At 38.4% G+C, this 20,109-nt stretch overlaps 1 protein-coding gene across 1 annotated transcript in view; it reads left to right on the plus strand.

Moving 5' to 3' along the window:
* The first annotated feature begins 1,950 nt into the window (after positions 1-1,950).
* MID1 (midline 1) overlaps positions 1,951-20,109 on the plus strand; it is a 241,450-nt gene continuing 223,291 nt past the window's right edge. The window contains exon 1 of the mRNA XM_040533853.1: positions 1,951-2,058. The gene's annotated coding sequence lies outside the window, so the exon portion shown is untranslated. The remainder of the gene's footprint in view (positions 2,059-20,109) is intronic.

A 20,109-nucleotide genomic window follows, 5' to 3' on the forward strand; every position in this document is an offset into this window, starting at 1 on the left:
ATTGAAGAAATGGTAGGAAAATCCTTAACTGAGGGAGTGTTTTGTGGGCTCTGAGTTGGCTAACATAAAGAGGGCTAACCTAAAGATAGATGTCAGCCATACTTGAAGTAACAACTATTCTGGCATAACAGCCCTTTTAACCTTCTTTTGTTGTTGCAGTTTTGGGAATCTGATGGATTTTAATTACTTGCTTCATGTGAAAAACTGATACTCAGTCAGAAACTGGTCACAAGCTCACTGGTGTTAAGGGAATATAAGGCTGTGCAGACCAGCTTTGCAGTAACTTGGCAAGGCTGACCTACTCTTACACTGTGAAGCCACAAGTGAGTTACATGTCCTGAAAGAGTCCCATGAAGACAATTACACCATGCCCCTGGCCACATATGCCTGATTCCCTATACACTGTACAGAGAGACTATTTTAGATATATTTATTGAGTCTTACAGCTTTTATTGGTATTGTTTCTCATTTTTCTCCACTTATAAGCCAGGCTCCTGCAGTATCAAAAGGTTGAATGTTTATGCCTCGGGGAAGAGAAAAATTATAATGAAAGAAGTATTGAAACCATTAGGAATGGTCATTAGGAATAGCTTTTCTGTGCAGTATATTATTTGATGGTCTTTAAGACATATATTACATGAGGATAAGAAAAGTTCTAGTCCTCTGGGTAATGGTAATTCCCAGCTTTTGGGTGGTACTCTCTGGTTTCTAAATGTCCATAGGTCACCAGGAAGCAGAATTTGTGTCTCTTGTCTGTCTTGAGTTATAGGTAATACATCTGGAGGAAAGAGGAAAGAATGAAAAAAAAAATGTCTTGGAGTTCAATGTACTTTTTTGGTTTTTAAACACCAGCCTTTCATCATTTGATCAAATCTTTTAACCCTTCTCATTGTCACTGATTTCTTGTTTTCATTTCATCCATCATTTGTTTTATTTGTTCTGTTTTTTTCTCTTCCTTTATGCTTTTTGTCATCTGTCTCCCCCTACATATTGTCAGTGTTGTAGCTTATAGAAGGAGGGCCATAATAAAAAGGTGAATTCTGACTGAATATAATAAAGGAAAGAGAAGCATATTGCATGATTTTCCCTGTGATTAATTAATTACATGTTGAGGTTCTTCAAACTATTGAAGTTGTTCTTGCAGAAGGGGTTTAGTGAGTAGTGGGTGGGCAAGAGGAGTCAAGAATATCTGAAATACGTGTGTCACCACTCTGCAGAGTGCAGTGTATTATTTTTCTAGTTACCCAGTCTATCTCTGTATTTTTTTGTTTAGGTAAGGGTGTGTCTGTTAATATATCACAATCACACCTCTCTGACAAAGACAGATCTATCACCAGAAGCTTAGCTATTACATTGTATAGAAAAGGAAGTGGAAAACAGTAAAACAAGCTTTTCTTACATGGCTTTTTTCCATTAACAGCAGTATTGCAATCCTCATTTCCTAACTTTTTCACATACCATTTGATATATGGCAGTCTTTCTGTGAAAACTCTGATAGGATCAGAATTATTTTGGTGTTATCAGAGTGCGCATGCTCATGCCTTTATCACCTTGTGTGCTTTTCTTGGAGTAAAATATAGGTTAAGGGAGGGTATTCTGTAAAAATATCAAGTGTTTTATGCAATACTAACATAGCACTCGGTATTAGTAGAGCTGTGAGAAATGGAATAGCTTGAGAGGTGTTAAACCGTGTTGCAACAAAACCCTTCTCCCCTCCGAAGCCTCTTCAGCGCTACGCCAGCAAACTTCAGGCAGGCAGGCAGCCCCATTTGGTATCTGTGGAGTTAACCAAGTTAAGCTCGCTCCCGGTTAGCCTCTTTCACCAGGAATGCAATTAGCGTTCACCTATATAAGGAAACCTGCCCGGCGGCGCGGAGCTGGGGCTGGGGCTAGCGGCGGTGCGGGGCTGGACAGGGCACGGCGCAGAGCCGCGCAGCAGCACGAGCAACAGCAGGACAGCCCAGCCCAGCCCAGCGCCCGGCTGGGAAGGACTATCCCCGCTTTCTTCAACTTCAGGCCGAGGAGAAAACTGTCTGGGGGTTAAAAATGGAGGAGCAGGTATGGTGACGCGGAGTCTTGCGGCTGGAGGGTGGCGGCGTGAAGTGCGGGGAGGCGCGGGGCGCTGCTTGTGAGGCTTGCTCCCACAGCTGCTCTTCCCTCCTAAAATGGCTTGCGATTTTTTACGGGCTGGGAAGCAAAAGTGTGCTTCTTGTGTGCAGTAACAATTACTTTAGCTTTTCTGGCTGTTCCATGTGTTTCTGATTCTCATACACCTTCTTTTTGCTCAGGAGATTATCAAACTTTCTTATCTCTGATGGAATACAGACGTGAGCTGGGACTGGAAATAGGGCTGAGATGCTTTGCTTAACTCCTTGAATCTCTGCAAATGCAGAATTTTATGATCCTATCCTGTCTGGAAAAGAGGTCCTTGATTTTGTGGCTTAAAATGTGCACTTTGTACAAGGCACTCTCTTCAGCATTCCCAGAGTTTTGGTGTACTTTATTTTGTTGTGTATGAATGCAGCTCAGTCAGCATAGCTGGAATGCATTTGCGGGAATACAGGGAGTTCCTGCAGCAATAAAGATTTTTCAGTGAGTTAAAAAATAAGCTGCAGGTACTGTTTAAGAAGTGTAAGCAAAACTTGTTCTTCTACAACAGGGATTACCCCAGGTTCAAAACAAGCTTTTGTGTTGCTTAGGAAATATTTACATATTCTGATAACCTTTACAACAGCCTCTGTGTAAAATATTGGCGGAGAGAGAGACGACAATCTGTTCCTTGTAGATTTTGGCCAGGACAAAATGAAAATTCAAGTTGAAAACTTATTTCCAACAGTTTTCTAGCTGGAAGAAAACTGTTGTGCTGTCATTCAGGACAGTTGCTGTTAAGCATCAGCATGTTAATTGTGGAAGTTTCTTCAAGTTTTATGCAGTTATGGTATAAAAGATAGGAATGAAATAATACTTTGAGCTTTCTGAGAAGTGCCTTCTAAGAAAAATTGCAAAAAAACTATTCAGAAACAGGTGGCATTTATTTTCAGAATGATTGCTTTTCTGACCCTTTGCAACTGGTAGACATAAGATTGCTTTACACTAATTTTCATTGTTAATCATATTTATGTGGGCATGTGCACGTGAATGCGCTAGTTATGGGAGTTACAGACACATTTTTGCTGGGAGACAAAGTGGGAAAGTAAAGTACAGTCCTATGCCTACGGGCTGAGAAGCTTTCAAAGAAGATTATTTAAAAACCCTCTTCCTTCTAAATATTTCAAATTTTTATGAATGAATGCCTGCTTAGAGTTAGTAATATGATATTACCTGGCTAAAATTAAGACTGTCAGGATTAAAATTCACTTGTGTTGATATAGGTCCTCATTCATTTATATGTAAGACATTTCCAAACTCCTGACTTTCAATATTTAGCTAAGTATTAATGGCAATGACGTAACAATAACCATAACAGTCCAGCAGGGAATTTTATGGCAGCTTCAACATTGCAAAGAAGGTAGGTAGCATGTTCCTAAACGCTGCTTCAGCACTACAGCTAATAGGTTCATTGCCATGAAACATCTTTGGTCTTGGTGGAAAACACCGCAGCAAACAAAACAATGTAGGACAAATGGACTAGAACTGTAAATTTAACTTGTTTAACTTCTCATCATGGTGGTTTCCAGTCCACTTTGCATGTAACCTTTATTATTGTGAATTGAGTGGGAGCACAGAGGAAAGATTTTAACAGGGGTGTTAGTAATTAAAGTATGAATTTAAAGGACAGAAGAAGACACTGGACCAACATAGTATTAAATCAGCTTTCTTGTAGTCTATCCAGTAAATTACATTGCCCTGTCAGTTTAGTGTCTAGCCATTCCACAATCATTAATGGTCTTTTGGCTTCACCACGCAAAGTGAGATAGAACCCTGGTTCAAAGCCTACATGGTATCTTTTGGGCTGGCATGAGCTTACTCTTCCCTAAGATCTGAGCAGCCACCTAGGCTGCAGACTGCCCCTAGATGAGTTTTCTGACCATGGCTCTTCCAGGGAGACGAAGAGGCACTGTGGGGTCTCATCCCCTCAAGCCACAATGTGTGCCTTGTGCCTTCCTCTGCCTCCCACAGGATGTGTAATGCACCGGGACATGCCTAACACCAGTGTCTACCCTGTGTTTTTTTTAACTCTGCTTGGTGCTGTGCCCATGATGTTGCATGAGTTTTCATTGACTTGGATGCACTAAAAAGCAAGTTCTTCTGACTAGGATATATATATATATATGGAAGATATATCCCAGGAAAACTATCCTTGTTTACAGTGAGAAAAGAATTGCAAAGTAGATGAAGCAATTTAAAGTACAGGGTAGACCTTAAGTATTATCTCAAATCCCAACAAAATCCCATCCAACTGTGGCTGGGTTATAGAATGACTCTTCTCTTTTGTGAGCTCTTGCAGACCAACCTCCTGCCCTACTCATTGGTCTCCAATCCATGTTAATGTGTGATGTGTTGTATTCACTGATTAAAACAAGAGCTAGCATTCACTGTAACATAGTTTAAAGATTAATTCTTCATTCAATCAGTGATTCCTTGATACCAGTTTTAATAGCAGACCCGTGTTCAGGGTGTACAATGGTAAGGTATTGGACTGTATAGTTTGGAAATGAACATCCTAAACCTAGGCAAAAGTGCAGCAAGTCTGTGCATATGTCTATGGTACCATCTTTAATTGTGTAACAGAAACAAGACTGAAGTGAAACAAATATTTGAATTTGACAATCCGGAGTTTAATGCATGACTGAATTGGTATTTCTGTTTGTATGCCAAAGGTGAGAAGCACCAGATTATTTATGGGTATGACAAAAGTTTTGATTACTTGGACCAAAAATATTTTTTGCCTCTCTGTTGTCTTACTGATGAGTTACTGGTGGTTTAAATTCATGAGAAGTTTCACTCATTTGTTGCTTTTAAAACAGCAACTGCTTGATGTATTTAGCTTTTATTGCCATGTTTTTTTCTTTAGAAATGAAAGGCCGTAACAAATGGTTTAAATGTTTTTCACATTTAGTAACCTGTTCATCCTACAAACAGAAAATTTGTTTGTATGCTTTCTAGACTTAAATTAAACCATCACTGCATGTATATGTAAGTATTTTTTTTCTTTCTGATTTGCATGCAATTTGAAACTGAGTAGTCCTACACGTTGGCAAGAGGAGCTGGGCACAGCATTTTTTTTTCCTGTTATCACTTTTTCAATAAAAAGAAACATTAACTTTCAAAGGTGTAAATAGAGAGCTTGAAATAATAAATGACCATGCTGTACTAGTTGTGCGCTCCCTTTAGGGTTTTGTTAAAGGTTTTACCATTCCATTATGCTATCATTTTGTAGTGTAAGCATTTTATGTGGCATGTGTGATTTCATTGCCCTAAAGTGACCTTGGGAAATTCCTTATTTCCCCTGAAGCACATGCCTAATTGAAAATTGCCATCCGCAGTTGCAGAGCTCTAAAGAAGGAATCTGGGAATAATGCAAGGGGGAAATGTGCATCCAGAGTGTGACTGGGGTGAGAGCTGTTCTTCTGCAGCGTTCATTGTACTGCATAAGCTTAAATCTTTGCTTTGAGGACCAATGATAAGGAAGCACAGCAAAGACATCTTAATCTGTCTGCCCAGTTCATCTGCCTGACGTTGCTATCCAGAGATCACATGGTCTACAAGAGGTGCGTTTGATTTCTTATTTATTTTTTCTTACTGCTGTCTTCCTCTTGTTCCAGCCACTGGTAAATGTATCTGGAATTTAAAGTTAAAAATATCATTGCAAATCTGAACTGCATTTTCTAGTCCAGCTGCTGTCCTCATTCCCCAGAGCCCTGCTTGGCTCTGCTGAGCCATTGAGTTGGAGGATAAAGTTATGATGACCACGGTCTTCAACCACAACATAAACTAAGACATTGCATTCCCTGCTAGAACCCTCTAGCCTAGCCTTGCAGGGCAGCTCCTGTGAGCATGTGTACTTGGGAGCCATGCAAATGAAGGAGGCAAAAAAGCTGGGCAGTGTAAAGCTGAGGAGTGGTACTTTGTCAGTTCAGAGGACATTAATCTGTGCCCTGAATTAAAAAAATGAAGTCTGCAGCATCTATATATTTATTCACTAATGTGTAATATAATTGTTTAGGGAAGGAAAAAATTCCAGTATTATAATTAAAACTGGATGAGAAATGTAAAGCATGAAAAATCTGTGATAAAGATGTTGAACTGCAGTTCTATCATGCCTTCTTGTATGTTTATTCAGTCTGAAAAGTTCAGAAAACTCCTGGGCTGAGGATTAAACTTGCAAATTCTCCAGTCTTGTGTTATCTCAAAAATAGCCTGCTTTCTGCAGGCTTATGATTCGATTTTTATTTTTTTTGTTTGCTTGTCTTTGTGTTAAATCCAAGTTATACTTCAGAACTATTGATCAAAATTAAAGTATTGGAATACACACTACTTTGAGACTCATACAGGAAAGTATTGAAAATATGCAACTTGTTTTAGTATTTGAGTTTACCAGCTTCTTAGAAAATATTTCCTTGTTTTTCATTAAAAATATAATATTAAATCTATTTTTTGATGCTATAACAGGTAACTAACATGTGCTGTAGCAAGTAAGGGAATGCGTGAACACTTCTTGGCATATTTTTTGATTCTATTTTATTATTATTTTCTTAAGTGTTCAGCAAGATATTTAAGAACATAGTTGAGGCCAGAAGTCTGTACATAAAGAGATGCATGTTTCCCAACATATCTATATCTGGGTTCTTAGTACCTGTTCTAATTCACATGTTGTTAAATTCTCTGCTCAATTTTAGTTTAAAAAAAAAAGTTATCATGTGATGCTTTGCACAGAGCAAATAGCAAACTGCTATTTGCTTTTAGCTACATCAGTCAATATTTGTAGCATTTTTCTTGAACAAATCAACATTTTTTTTTCTTTTTAACAGTTTTTGTAAAACTCCTCTGAGGGGTGGATGTTCATTTTCGCTTTTTTTCCCTCTGGTTGTTCCACTCAATGGCAGTTTTGCCATTGGTTCTCTGGATGTCAGATTTAGGGAAATATCAGAGTCATTTCCTTTGTTAGATATGATTGTATGAAGTTGTACATAACTTCAGGTTCTTCTGAGATTTTAGTGAAGTTCACATTCAGTGGTATGAACAAAATGGCATTTTTGATACCTCATGCATAGTTCCAGCCATTCCAACAGGCTGAGAACAGCATTGTTTGTAATGCACTGGATTACAGAGCCAATAGGGTGTCAGCGCATAAGTCGTGACTTGTCCACTGCGCTCTTCCAGCAATGCATGTGCTCCTCCTGTTGCGTTTCCAATATTTGTTTTGTAGCTACCCAGCCTGGAAAATTCCGTAAAACCTCAGATCAGGCCTCCTGAGGTGGATTTTTTGGGGCACGTTTAATTTCACTATATATGAAACAACAGTAGTGTTGCTGCTATGTTAATGCTGTAAAACAAGCAATGGTTTTACTACATTTCATATCTTTGTCTTGTTCGCAAGAAATTCCACACCGTTTTTAGCTGAGGAGTTTAGGTATTAGCAGTTAATTACAAATTCTTACCTTAAGGATGGCAGCATGCCACAAAGTGGTTTGGGATATCCTATTGGTTGTTCATTCAAAGTTATGCAGCTGTGCTTAACACTCCAGCAGGCAATTCTGGATACGTTGTGTTTTGCCTTTGATATGTTGCCATACCACCACCATTAGCACAGTGCTTAGACTGCAAACATCTGTTTGCTTTTATTGCACATGTGTTGCTTAAGATGTTCTGTTTTTACATGATGTAAATCAGTGGACTCAACCAGCATTGCATTTGTTTACCAAATAAACCTTAAATTTTGTCAGTAAAATATGTCATATGGGGTAACATATGACATGCAGAAAAAACCTGTAAAGTTCATGTCTGCAGTCACCAATATTTCCAACCATTCCAACAATTCACCAATAGCGTTTTTTAACTGCATGAAAAGAGACATGTAAATGTCAATACAGAGGTAAAGATTGCAGTGAGATGGGCATGCAACCACACACCAGACAACAGTGATGGGCATAGAGAAATGAACCAGACATTGGAAAACAAAATTAAATGAAATCTGCATATGCTTCATTCCAGAATCTCACCATATTCATAGCACAAAACAGAACAAACACTTAAAAGAGAAGCCAAATACATGTTGATATAGGGCAGCCTATGGTGCCCTCTTGAATGGAAAGGTTACCTGGGTTTTGAAGTTTAGCTGTTGATCTCTGCAACTGTTCAGCAATACCTTGTTGGTACACTGGTGCTTCAGACACATCTTGGTTCTAATGTGCACCATTGAAGACTTCTAGAATGCACAACAGGATTGTTTTGGTTTAGATTAATGAAAATGAACTCAGTGAAATGACTTACAGTTGTTAGCTTGCATCTTAATTTTAGAGGTTAACCTAATGTGCCTTGAAGGTTTTAGTTCTTATGTTTCTGTCCCCTTAAGAGATGAATTTGAATGTTTTGTCTATGTCACATGAGAACTAGAGAAACAAAACACAAGGAGAAAATGGAAGATTACAGCTGAGTAGAACCATCAGCTGAACAGTCCTTTATTCACCACAGACAATTTAAAGTTTTTGTGTGTGCAGAATTGCTGTATATGGAAAAAATAAAAAGACGTTTTCTATTCAGAATCAGTTTAGGAAACTAAAAAGTTTAATTGATGGAGTTGGTATCATGTGCAATGTTCCCAGTGCATCATCTAGGCTGAGAGAGCTAGAACTAAATTCAAAAGTAGTCCGAGCAGCTGGCAAGCTGGTCAGGAATCAAAAGAAGCACAAGTCACTACAGTCAGGGATGAAAATATAATTCAATGATAGAAAGTGGGGAATCGTTCAGTCAGAAGAAGCATCTGTGGGCTATTGCAAATTAGAAAATGAATGCAAGTCACCAATGTGACAAAATGTTGAAATGTGAACGTCATTCTGGGACTCATTACTGAAGGTATTGTATACAAGAGGATGACAGCTAATTATTTTGTCCTGTTCCACTGTGATAAGCTCCTAGACTGAACTATTTTTCCAGTTTTATACATGAAGACATATACAGACAAGCTGGAGAGAGTGTAATAGAAAGCAATTGAAAAATTTTAACAAGAAACCCTGACCAAGACTGCATGAACTGAGTATGTTTTAGGTAAAACCTGGATTCCCAGAGTGTCCTATACAAGATCTCTTAAGAACACTGCCTTCAGCTGAAGGACTAAGGAGCAGCTGAGCTCTTCCTGCTACTCCAGCAGATGACTGTTGCCTGCTCCTGTCTTCATGTGAGGGCAAAGAGTGAACCTGGAAGTACATGCTTGGGAGCCAGATGGAGCTGGGGATGATCTTATCTCCACCTTAGGCCTCCAGTTCCTGTTCTCTAACCAGCTGGTGGTAGATCAGCAGAGGAAGACTCCTGGGTGCCTCCCTTATCTTAGGGATGAACAGGCTCAGCCTCAGACTGGTGTTATATCTACAGTGTACAAGACAGTGGAGTGAAATGATGCCATGTTCCCTTCACTCTTTCTTATGTTATAGTCTCATTGCTTTGGAATTTGGGATGTTCGAATGGTTACTTTGCTTTTAGCTTCCACATGGTTATTAGTCTTAAGTGTTATATCCAAGAAACCTATTTTAACACTGGCATTAAGAAACAGCAAATACAGAGATGACATGAACAAACGGAAAATCTAATAAAATCATGCCAAAAGTAAGTGGGACTGGTTACACATGCGAAACCATTGCTATTTAGTCTACAAAATGCATACCTTTTCCTCTTATTACAGCGTTACATAACCTATACAATAAAAACCAGAACGATACACTCTGTAGATGTAAAGCAAGCAAGAATACAACTGCTGCAAATAAATGTGGGGAAGTTAAAAAAAAAAAAAAAAAACACACAAAAAAAAAAAAACACAACAGCTTATGTTGCTTATGTTAGTGCTGGAGTGGAGATTGTTCTCCCAAGCACTGCATCTAAGTAGAAGATATGCCTGAGAGTTACATGACAAAGTTCTCCTTGGACAGCACAGTGGAGTGTTTATTGTTGTGTAAAATGTGTTATTGATGTGCTATGGGCAAAAAATTAGTACATCTCCCATGTGCTGAGTCATTTATTATTGTCGACCGATGTTGTACACCATAGCCCAATACCCATTAAGCTCACTATGAGAATACAAGGCAAAGCATTTGATCAGTCAGGTTCCAAATTAAAGTTGATGATCCAAGAGAAGGAGAATGTAAAAATAGAAGAAGATAAACATGGAAATGGAACTGAGATTGATTTCTTCTGCTTGATACTTTCCATAACCTCATTGTCATGAGTCAGCATTTCTGAGTCAGTCATTTCAAGAGGCTGGCTAAACTGAAATCCTAAATGGTTATTGTGTCTGAAACACACAATGGCAAAACCTGAAGTGTTTACCTTCCTAAAATTAAGTCACACATATTGTCAATTATAAAAGATGGATTTATAAAAGAGTTATGGGAACCTTTTCTATAACTATATTTTTATTAGCAGAAAATTTCTTCAATATCACAAGCATCCACTTGAACCTGTCCGTGTCTTCACTTGTCTATGAATGGACTACTTTGCTCTAATGGAGGGTTGGGGCAGCGGTAGGGAGCAAACGGGTTGCAGCAAGGATATATGGTAGCAAAAGAAACTGCTTTCTACTGCAGTGTTCAGTCATTCATGTGTTCAAGGAACAGGTATAGAAGACAGGCTGAATAAACTCCTCTCCTTCCTACTGCAGCCAGGGGGCTGTTTGTCAAAACCACTTTTCTGACCAATATTTAGCCTAAGCATTGAGGCAGCCACCATGAATTTTCAGTTTTTTAGGTGAGACCATATAGTTTCATGACTAGGTCCTCCATCTTGCAAGAGGGATCCCATAACACACGTTGCTGTTGGAGTTACTGTTTTCTTCCACAGTTTCTTCCACGGTGATCTCTGACTTAATCCAATCCTTATTCTGAGCACAGGGGAAGGGAATGTTGTCTCAGACAACCAATGTGTAGCTGTTAGAAAATACTCGTTTAGTGATGGCAATCATTACTATGATTTTTAATTAATGTCCTTTGGGACTGGAGCATATTACATTTTGTATTCATAGGCAACATCACTATCTGACTCTCATTTCTGAGGTTTAGAGTTCTGCATCTAAAAATATTTTACAAAAATTAAATTGAACCAGACTACTAAAATATTCAGTAATTGTAGGCAACTGTATAGCCATATGTCTATTCCAAAACAGCTTTTAACATTTTGCCTAGAGAAAAATCCTCTTTAAAGTGCTTGGACAAGTTAAAGCTAAAGCTAAAACTTGTTTGAAGGATGACATTCTTCTAAGCAAGGTTCAGTAATTCTCCTAGATCAGGACCACGTCAGTAGTTTCTCATGTTTTCATATACTAAGGATAGATGTCAAAGTAAAATCCAATGTGACAAAACATGACAAAAATCTCTTGTCCAATAATATGCAGATATGGTACTAATATTCAACAGAAAGCAACCTGTATCTTTCAATGAGCTAGAACTTAATGTTTTTTTTTTTCCACTGAAGTGATTAAAGACTAGATTGAGAAAGATGGGTGTTATGAGTAAGGTTCTGCAGTGCTTGACTTTTAAGTGTGTGAAGTGGGATCTTAGGCTTTCATTGATGTGCCTTTCCTAGTTAGTACCTCAGAACAAGACCTATAATACAGAGGATAATGAGCTGCCAGAAGAAATGCCTTCCCTTCTGTGGAGTTCAGGGAAAGCTTTGTGTAGTGATGGTGGATAGCTTCATCTGCCTTGGATGTTCTTCCAAGGGTAGTTGCTAACAACTGTTCTCCCAAGGGCTGGGCAGAGCTCACTGTTTTTTAATCATAGCTAGACATACTTTTGGTTTGGTCTACCTTTTATATGATAGACTATCTTGCCTGGAAATGCAAGATGTGTGCTGAAGACTTTTCCCTGACTGAGAGGAGGTTCCAGTGTGTGTTCAGTATTGCCCAGAAAGGCAGTGCTATGGCCAAGAGGTGGCATATCTGTGTTGATACAAACTTATTTCCTCCTGTAACAGCTGGGCCACTGAGGGAAAAATCATGCAAAAATCTGGGCTTTGTGGTCTTCTGGTGAGAGCTATCACAAAAGGAAGGAGGTACCATGGCTTGTGGGCCTCACTAAGATTTTTTTTGTTTTGTTTTACATTATACAAAATTTAAGGAAAAAATCCTAAAGCACTGAGTCAAGGACTTTTTTCCTCCCATGTGGAGGTCATAAACTCTTGGGAGATGAGACAGAGGGTAAAGCAAGACTAAATTAAAATAGGCTTTCAATAGTCTTAAAAGCTCTATGTGAAGTTAGGCACCTCTGTAGGCTTCTGGCACTTGTATCAGTTTGGTCTCTTGAATTATGAATAGGTGGAGACAGCAGCTAGGTACTGAGCTGTTTGTACAAGCTCTGAATAAGATTTACATTTATCTTGGATTTTTAAAAAACAAAGTTCTCCTGGGTTAACGTAGCTTTTTTTTTGATATGTCCAAACATTGAACTCAGTGTTATCATTTACAACTGATTCCTAGGTCTTGTGTTTAAGCTGCTGTCTATTATTCATAATGGGATTAACTGAGTTGTAGCAGTTGAACACAGTACTAGAAGGTGGCAACAGTTTCCCACCTCAGGAGAGACTGTTCTTGAAGACTTTTCTTCCTTGCCCATGCTAAGTGTGTGGTCTGGTCCACTTGGAGTATTCCTTCTGGTGATATACATCTGACACAGCTATGGCTTCCTTTCTGTGAAAGATCAGCAGGTGGGATTTTTCAGAGTAGCAATATTAGTCTGCCTGCAGTCTCCTATGGGAGAAAGGAGTAATTTATGAACTACTGAGAGCAGAAAGCCCTGTGTTCATGGGACCACAAGATGATTTCTTTCCTGTAACCTCTTGCAAAAATTATGATGCAAGATATTAAGGCTCTGAACATGACTTAATATGTTAGTCCATGGCAAGAGAAATTGTCCTAATTTTTAAGACTACAAGTGCGTAATGAAAACACTCTGTGTTACTAAAACTCAACAACAGTAGTTAACACATTTTGCACCTGAGATAATTTTTTCTATTGTTTCCTATGTTCACTGTTTAATGCCTGCCACTCCTTTCTCATGCTCTCAGATGGGCAGAAGTTGCATGTTCATGTGCTGTTTCCAGTGTAGTCTGTGCTTAGCGTTTGGTGCCAGAAACACAGCTTCCCTGTTCTCCATCGTGCTGACTTCGTTTGTATTCCCTGAAGTTTCTGTGAAACCATAGAAGAAAAGAGCTTTTAAGATACTGTAAAAAGAAAAAGGGTCTTGACTTTTATGTCATGCCTTGTTAGAAGCCCACATTTGGTATTGGACAAAGGATTCCAGACAGTTGGCATCTCTCCAAAACGACTTATGGCTTTGCTTTTAAAAAGAGAGATCCCAGGTGCAAGTGACTTGAATAACAGAGGATTTAATTTAAGACTATAATTTTTTATAATCATCTTCCCTTTTTTCCCCTAATGTAATACAAGTATAATTCCACTGTAACAGATGATTGCAAGCACAAATATGTTTTCCTTGTGACTCTACAGGTGTTACAAATACTGATGCGCTGAAAACTCACTATTCGTATATCTTGTAGAATTTAAGAACATTCATTCTTCTGATTTCCCACAATAAAGATGAAACATCCTTCTGCTTCAGGAGGTATTCTTAACCATATATGTTGCTCTAAACAGAAGAGCAATGTTGCTCTTCTACAACAAATAAATCAAACAAATAGCAACAAATGAATGTTGCTATTAAACAGAAACAGTAGGGTCAAGGCGCATGTTACAAACTTCCTTGTCAGTATGGTGTAGCTTTTCCAGTGCAGTGTTTATCTGTCTCATATTCAAAATGGTGGCTTTTAAGAATACAACTGTCTGGAAAGATTTCAAAGGCACGTAGAAAAGGATTTTTTTACAGTGTTTCATTCCAGAATGTATAACAAGGGATGTTGAATGAGTATTACAGAAGCACTCAAACTTCACCGATCAACATATAGTAATTAATATATAGTGTGTGACAATTTTGGGAAGAGATCTGTATCCAATTATAAATTCCTCTTTGTTTTGAGTAACATTTATGTGGAATAGTCTTCCAAGGGAAGTGGTAAAACTGTACTAAACCATTGGCAAATGAACTGTATGAAGTCTTTGAAGGCTCTTCAGAAAACAAATCTGAAAAGAATGGAGGTATGGACATGATGACATGGCGGAGTTTCCTTGTCTAAGTACTGGCTTGAATTTTGACCCTTGTGCAAGCCATAACCAGCTGTCTCAGAGCCATTTGGGTATGCCAAATTACAGCATTCAGTGCAGATGAATGCCTTCCTCCATCACTGCTATTAGAGAATTTTCTGATTGAACAGTTGTTTATTTGGAAATATGCATACAATGGAGATTTGAGAGGAGTGTTTGCCAGTTGAAATAAGGATGGAGTCTGTGTAAAAAGCATAGGAAGCAACCAACTCTGAAATAGTAAGTGTCCCACCAGTTAGATCACCAGTCTGAGTTATGAGACAGAGACACTCAGGTCTATCACTATTTTTCTTTATTTCATTATTCTTTATTTCATGATTTTCTTCATTTCTGTGATTCTGTGATGAGGTATCATTAGAAATCACTGTGGGCTTTATAGCTCAGACATGACAAGCATCTCATTAGCTCTGCTCAGAAGTGCAAGCAGCTGCATTTCACACTTACTAAAGCTCCTGTAAGATTTGTAGCATAGCTCTGCATTTAGTACAGACAAATCTTGTGTAATACCTGTGAGCACAACATTCAATGTTCTATTCTAAGAGCAGCTTGATACTAACTAATTGGCAAAGGAAAATGAGTTGTTTATATATTTCTGGTTCATGTTGTTTTATTTATTATTTTTTTCATTACTTGTTTTTGATTGAAAACCTCAGCTATTCACAACAAAGTTTTTGCAGGGCTGATCTCATTTTGACTACGTTCATTACAAAAAGGCTCTTCAGTCTTAAGAGTGGCTGGTAGAATGTGGCATGTGGAGCAGAAATGTAGAATGCAGCTTCATAGTTGCAGATGGGTTTGTTTTCTCTTCTCTGATCTTACAGAGTCAGGTTTAAGTTGTTGCTAGAATGGGACCTGTCATGTCTTGGATGGATCACCCCAATCCTGGCTGCTCTCACATAGCTTTGGGCTGCTCTCAATGGCTCCTAATGTTTCATTTTGTATAGAAACTCTTTTCTTTTTGTTTGTTTGTTTTTTTCAGACCACTTTAGGATTACCCAGGTGTTGAACGAGACATTTCTGAAAATAATACTGTTTTCTGCCTAGTTCTGACTGTACCAATATTAAGTAATTTATCTCGATGGTATTTCTTCCTGTGCCTTCTTTCTTTGCAGTAAAATAAAATAAATAAAAAGTTTGTTGGAGTCAGAACATGAAGAAGCAGACAAGTATGGTCCTACAAGACAAGTGGTTCTACTTCTGCAATGACTGCTCTGTGAAGGAAGTTGAAGGGACTTTGTTTTAGGTCCGACCTGTGCAGCTGGTGGCTTCTTATACAATGTCATCAGTGCCTGGAACAGGTTCAAATGGTGCTTAGTATGGTGATGCTTAACCAGGTGAGCTACCAGCTTCAGTCTTATGATGCACCATTCAAACGTGACTGGATTAATATCAGGGCACCAGTGCTTCTTGTGAGGCCTCCCTTCCAAAGAGAACGGCTGTCCTGACTCATCCATGGCTTCATTGGCTTGTCTCCCTGACCAGAGCCCTGAACATTTGTCCCCACTCTTGCAGATATGCTTCTTAGGCTTTGATCCCCCTTTCCCAGAAACTTGATCATTCCTTGCTGAAAATCCTTTTGTCTGGTAAACATGAGCTCTGGCTAACCCAAACTCACAGGTTGTTAGTGAGAAGGGTCCTTGGAGCTAAAAACGTTATCTGTTGTTTTTCAACTGTGTGCGCGTATGATCTCACTGACAAACATAGTATGTCGCTCCCACTGGAAACGAGAGCTGTATCCTATAGTAAATGTTCCCGTACCACCTACATAAGCTGTCTGTGTTGAATTTACCTCAGTGGCCAGTTTGCAGTGTTTTGCAGGTTTATGCCATCTCAGAATTAATTAAGCAGTATAAAGAAATTATACATCTCGCACAAAAAGTTTCGATGTTTAAACACTTATAAAGGGTTAATGAAAGAGTAGAAGATTTGCATATAGTTTGGAAAAAGAACTGAAACATTGTTCCCATGGGAAAATGGGGAAATGGCAGTAGAAAGAATTGAATTTATTGCAGATATCACTTGCTGTGTTAGGTCATGTGGACCAGAACAGGGATTTAAGGCCCTGAACCTGCAAATGCTTATACACGTGCTTAACTTTACTACCTAGTGCAGTCCCATGTAAGTTAGTAGGTCTACTCACAGCAATAAAATAAAATGCGTAAGAAAGCATTCTTAGGAATGAAGCCTCATATTTGATTTTCAATATATCAGAAAAACAGTGAAGGGTTTTGTGGCATGGCTTAACAGACCATTCTGGTAGCTAGATAATTTTTTCGTCCGAATTTTGAATGGATGGCAAGGAGCCTATGCCTTGTAAACTGTAAATATCAGTAATACCTCCCTGTAAGTGTAGCAGTGAGTAAAGTCTAACTGCTAGGATGCAGAAATACTCGAGTCTGGAATATTTTACAGATGCTACCTTTTCACTTTGCTCTTCCTACAGTTTTTCTGAGATTGGCCCCAAAATATTCTGACAGTATTAAAAGCTGTTCCCCTCCCTTTACCTATCACAGTTTGCTAACCAGCATTTTCATGCAAGATTTGAAGTGGAATGTTGTAAAGTTATATGCTTTTAGTCTGTAAAACTCTGGACTCTGTCCAGCAGACCATTTTTACATGGCCTGGATACTTTTCAGACAAACAGGATCTGTACTAGGGTGCAAAACTTTAGACAACTGATGCATTCTTTAAAATAACTACAAGTTGGCTCACTGCCTCTTATAGGAGTCTGTTAAGACTCCCCCACTGCTGCCTAGGAATATGTTTGTGGAATTGTGACTGCCAACAAAGTAACAAATTTAAAGGTAAGTTTTCTTTCCTCTGGCACTGAGAAATTCTTTGTAATTTATTATACATGTAAGCAAGATAGGTAAAAGCACTTAATACTTCTGGGTGGACATACCTGTAATTTCAGGGAATAAATATTTTCTGATTTATAAAAAGCAAATATGTCACAAGAGTTCTTTTTTCTTCTTTAGTGATAGACTAATTTCCCAAATCCATGAAGTCATTCCCTACAGAGATTTGTTCTTTGATATTCTGCAAAGTACTTTAATTTGAGCATCCCCCAGAAATATTCTGCTGTGGGTAGATACTCCTGTGAACCCATCTGGTGAAAACTTTACTCCATTTCCTTGCAAGCATCCAAGAGGCATTAGTTTCCTGCCTGCTTCTACACATTTCTTCCTTGTGTTTTTTAGCCCAGAATATCTGGATCTTCATTATTTTCCACCCTTTTTACCTTACAGGATTATCTCCAACTCCTGTTAATTATCTGTTCCTCCCTGTAGCTATGGTGGTAGCAGATTGTTGCATCTCCAACTGTTGGATTCAGATGGAGATACTTCATCAGAGGAGAGAAGTATCAGTTCTTGTTGTAGACTGGACAAAAGAGGGCTAGATGGGTTCACTTTTTATCTCCAAAGTAAATGAGCAGGTCTCCCTTACATATTGGTGAGAAGGAGCAAGGTTAATCAAGAAGACATCTACAAGAGAAGAGAACAGTGGCTTTTGGCCACTTTTCCCAAGACCAGCCTGCAAGGAAACACGGCTCCAGATGATCTCCTTTTAACATGCCTTTTTACACTTGAGATGGGCAATTTGGCAGGAGTCGTATAGCTTTCTCCATGAAGCAGAAATTTGGCTTAGTCCCTTAATACACCTAGCTAGAGAGCAACCCTGTTGCCAAAGACACTAGCAGAGACTGTGTTCCTTATGCATCAATGATGTTGGATATGAGTAACTGCATGTCTAGAAAGTCTGTCACATTTAAACTCAATCCATTCTTTAATTCCAGACTTGCCTCACAAGTGAATTGTTTGGATACTTGGATTTTTGTGCTGAGGTTAGCAGGGAAAAGGTTGGAGTCTTTGGTACTGTTAATTCTAAAAGTGAACTCCCTGCTAGCGCTGCAAATGGGTTGTGGCAGTTACAAAGCCACACCATTACATCCCACATGTGCAGACACATGCTTCTTCAAGTTTTCCCATAACTAAAAGAACCCATTTGGGTTTCCTTGTGATGTTCGTCATGGCTCTAGAAAGACAGGTGAGCTCAGGCTGCCTTTAAAACTGTGGGGGGTGGTGGTGATGTAGCCAAGCCTAATTTTTGTAGGGATGATTAGTTGCTTTGTCCTCTCTGGATACATAGGAAAAGCTACAGTCTGCCCCCCAAAAAAACATGAAACATAGGACCAGCTGTTTGCCAGTGGTTTTTCTGCCTTAGGAGACATTCTTCTTTTGCCCTTTTTCTTCCAAATATAACCTGGATTTAATCACAGTGCTTTTATCAAGTTTTACAGGACAGAGCTAAACATCAATATATTTAATTCCATATTTTCCTTCCTTTCTTTCTAATTGTTATTTATTATTTTTAAAATAGATAAATCTTGTCTACATCTACATTTTTTTTTAAGAGGGACCTATTCTGAGGGCTAAATGTAACAGTTCATATGGATAAAAACTAGATAAGCAGATTCAGGAGGAAAAAATATTGCTGAGTAGCAATGTTTTATTTTAACCTTTTTGCAGTGGAACCATAACAAAGACAACAAAGGGAGAGGGTCTGAAAGCATTGCATTGGAGTTGCAATATTGGTTGGCTTGTAAGCTCTCTTTCAGAGCACTGTCAAGTCAATAGTGTCTTTTAAAGCCTGAAAAACAAACTTGACAATTCTTTTCATGGTTTATAGAGTTGTAGAAGAAAAATATGCTTTGAATTATTTTTGAATAAGATCTTAGAATAATTAAATAAGGGTGTGACTTGGCCCTCAAGGGTGTGACTTGGCCCCAGTTTTTCATAGCTGTCTAATAATAATGACAGGAGGTGTTTTAATTTTCCATGTGCTGTGAAAGTGACCGTCAAAAAATAACCTGTGACTGAATCAATATGAACATCATTTGACAAATTCTTGACAAATTTGATTGCTAACTTTGTTATTAAAGTAACCCTCAGAATGTAGGAAGTGCTGTTTAATTTAAGTATTTTGAAAAGAAACATGTTAAATGGTAAAAATGAACTTCTGGCAAAAAGTAAAATCAGTATCTCTTGATTTTTACTTTCTTTTTTCTTTTTTTTTTCCTGAGACTTACCCACCACTATGTTAAGCAAGGAAAATGCAGGAACACTTCTTGCAGTGTTTCAGCAGCCAATATTTAGCTTTGGTTGTATAAAATGACAGTGCTCAGGAAGGTACATGTATTGAATTACTCCATTAATAGAAAGGAGATGGTGGTACAGTAGTTTTCCCCCAAGGCACTGAGTTTCACAGGTGCTGTAATTATGGTGGGCTACAATGATAGTACTGTAAATGCAGAAATAACAATTTGCAATTAGATGCATTTTTGTGTGAAATGTGATAAATCAAGGAGCAGAATTTGTCAGATATCAATTTCCTAACAGCAAGAATGTTTATCTAAAAAACAAACAAAACAAACAAAAAAAAACACAAAAACCACAAAAACTCACAGCTGAAATCACTATTTCCTTATGTTTTCACTCAGTTCTCAGAAATATTAAAACACAGTTCCTAGAAGGAAGCTTTTTGGGTTCTTTTAGCCTCCATTAGAGAGCATTTGTTATGTAGGCATGTAGACACATTTTTGGCAATATCCATGCCTTCATCTGCATGCTTTCCAAAAACTGTCAGTTTGTTGTGGAGAATGGCAGTATGTTGGTGCTGCCAGTCATTGACTCCCTGATTTGTGAGGGAAAGGGCTGATAGATATAATTAGGGAAGCACTTGCAAAG

The sequence above is a fragment of the Cygnus olor genome, chromosome 1, assembly GCF_009769625.2.
Source record: "Cygnus olor isolate bCygOlo1 chromosome 1, bCygOlo1.pri.v2, whole genome shotgun sequence".
Taxonomy (NCBI): Eukaryota; Metazoa; Chordata; class Aves; order Anseriformes; family Anatidae; genus Cygnus; species Cygnus olor.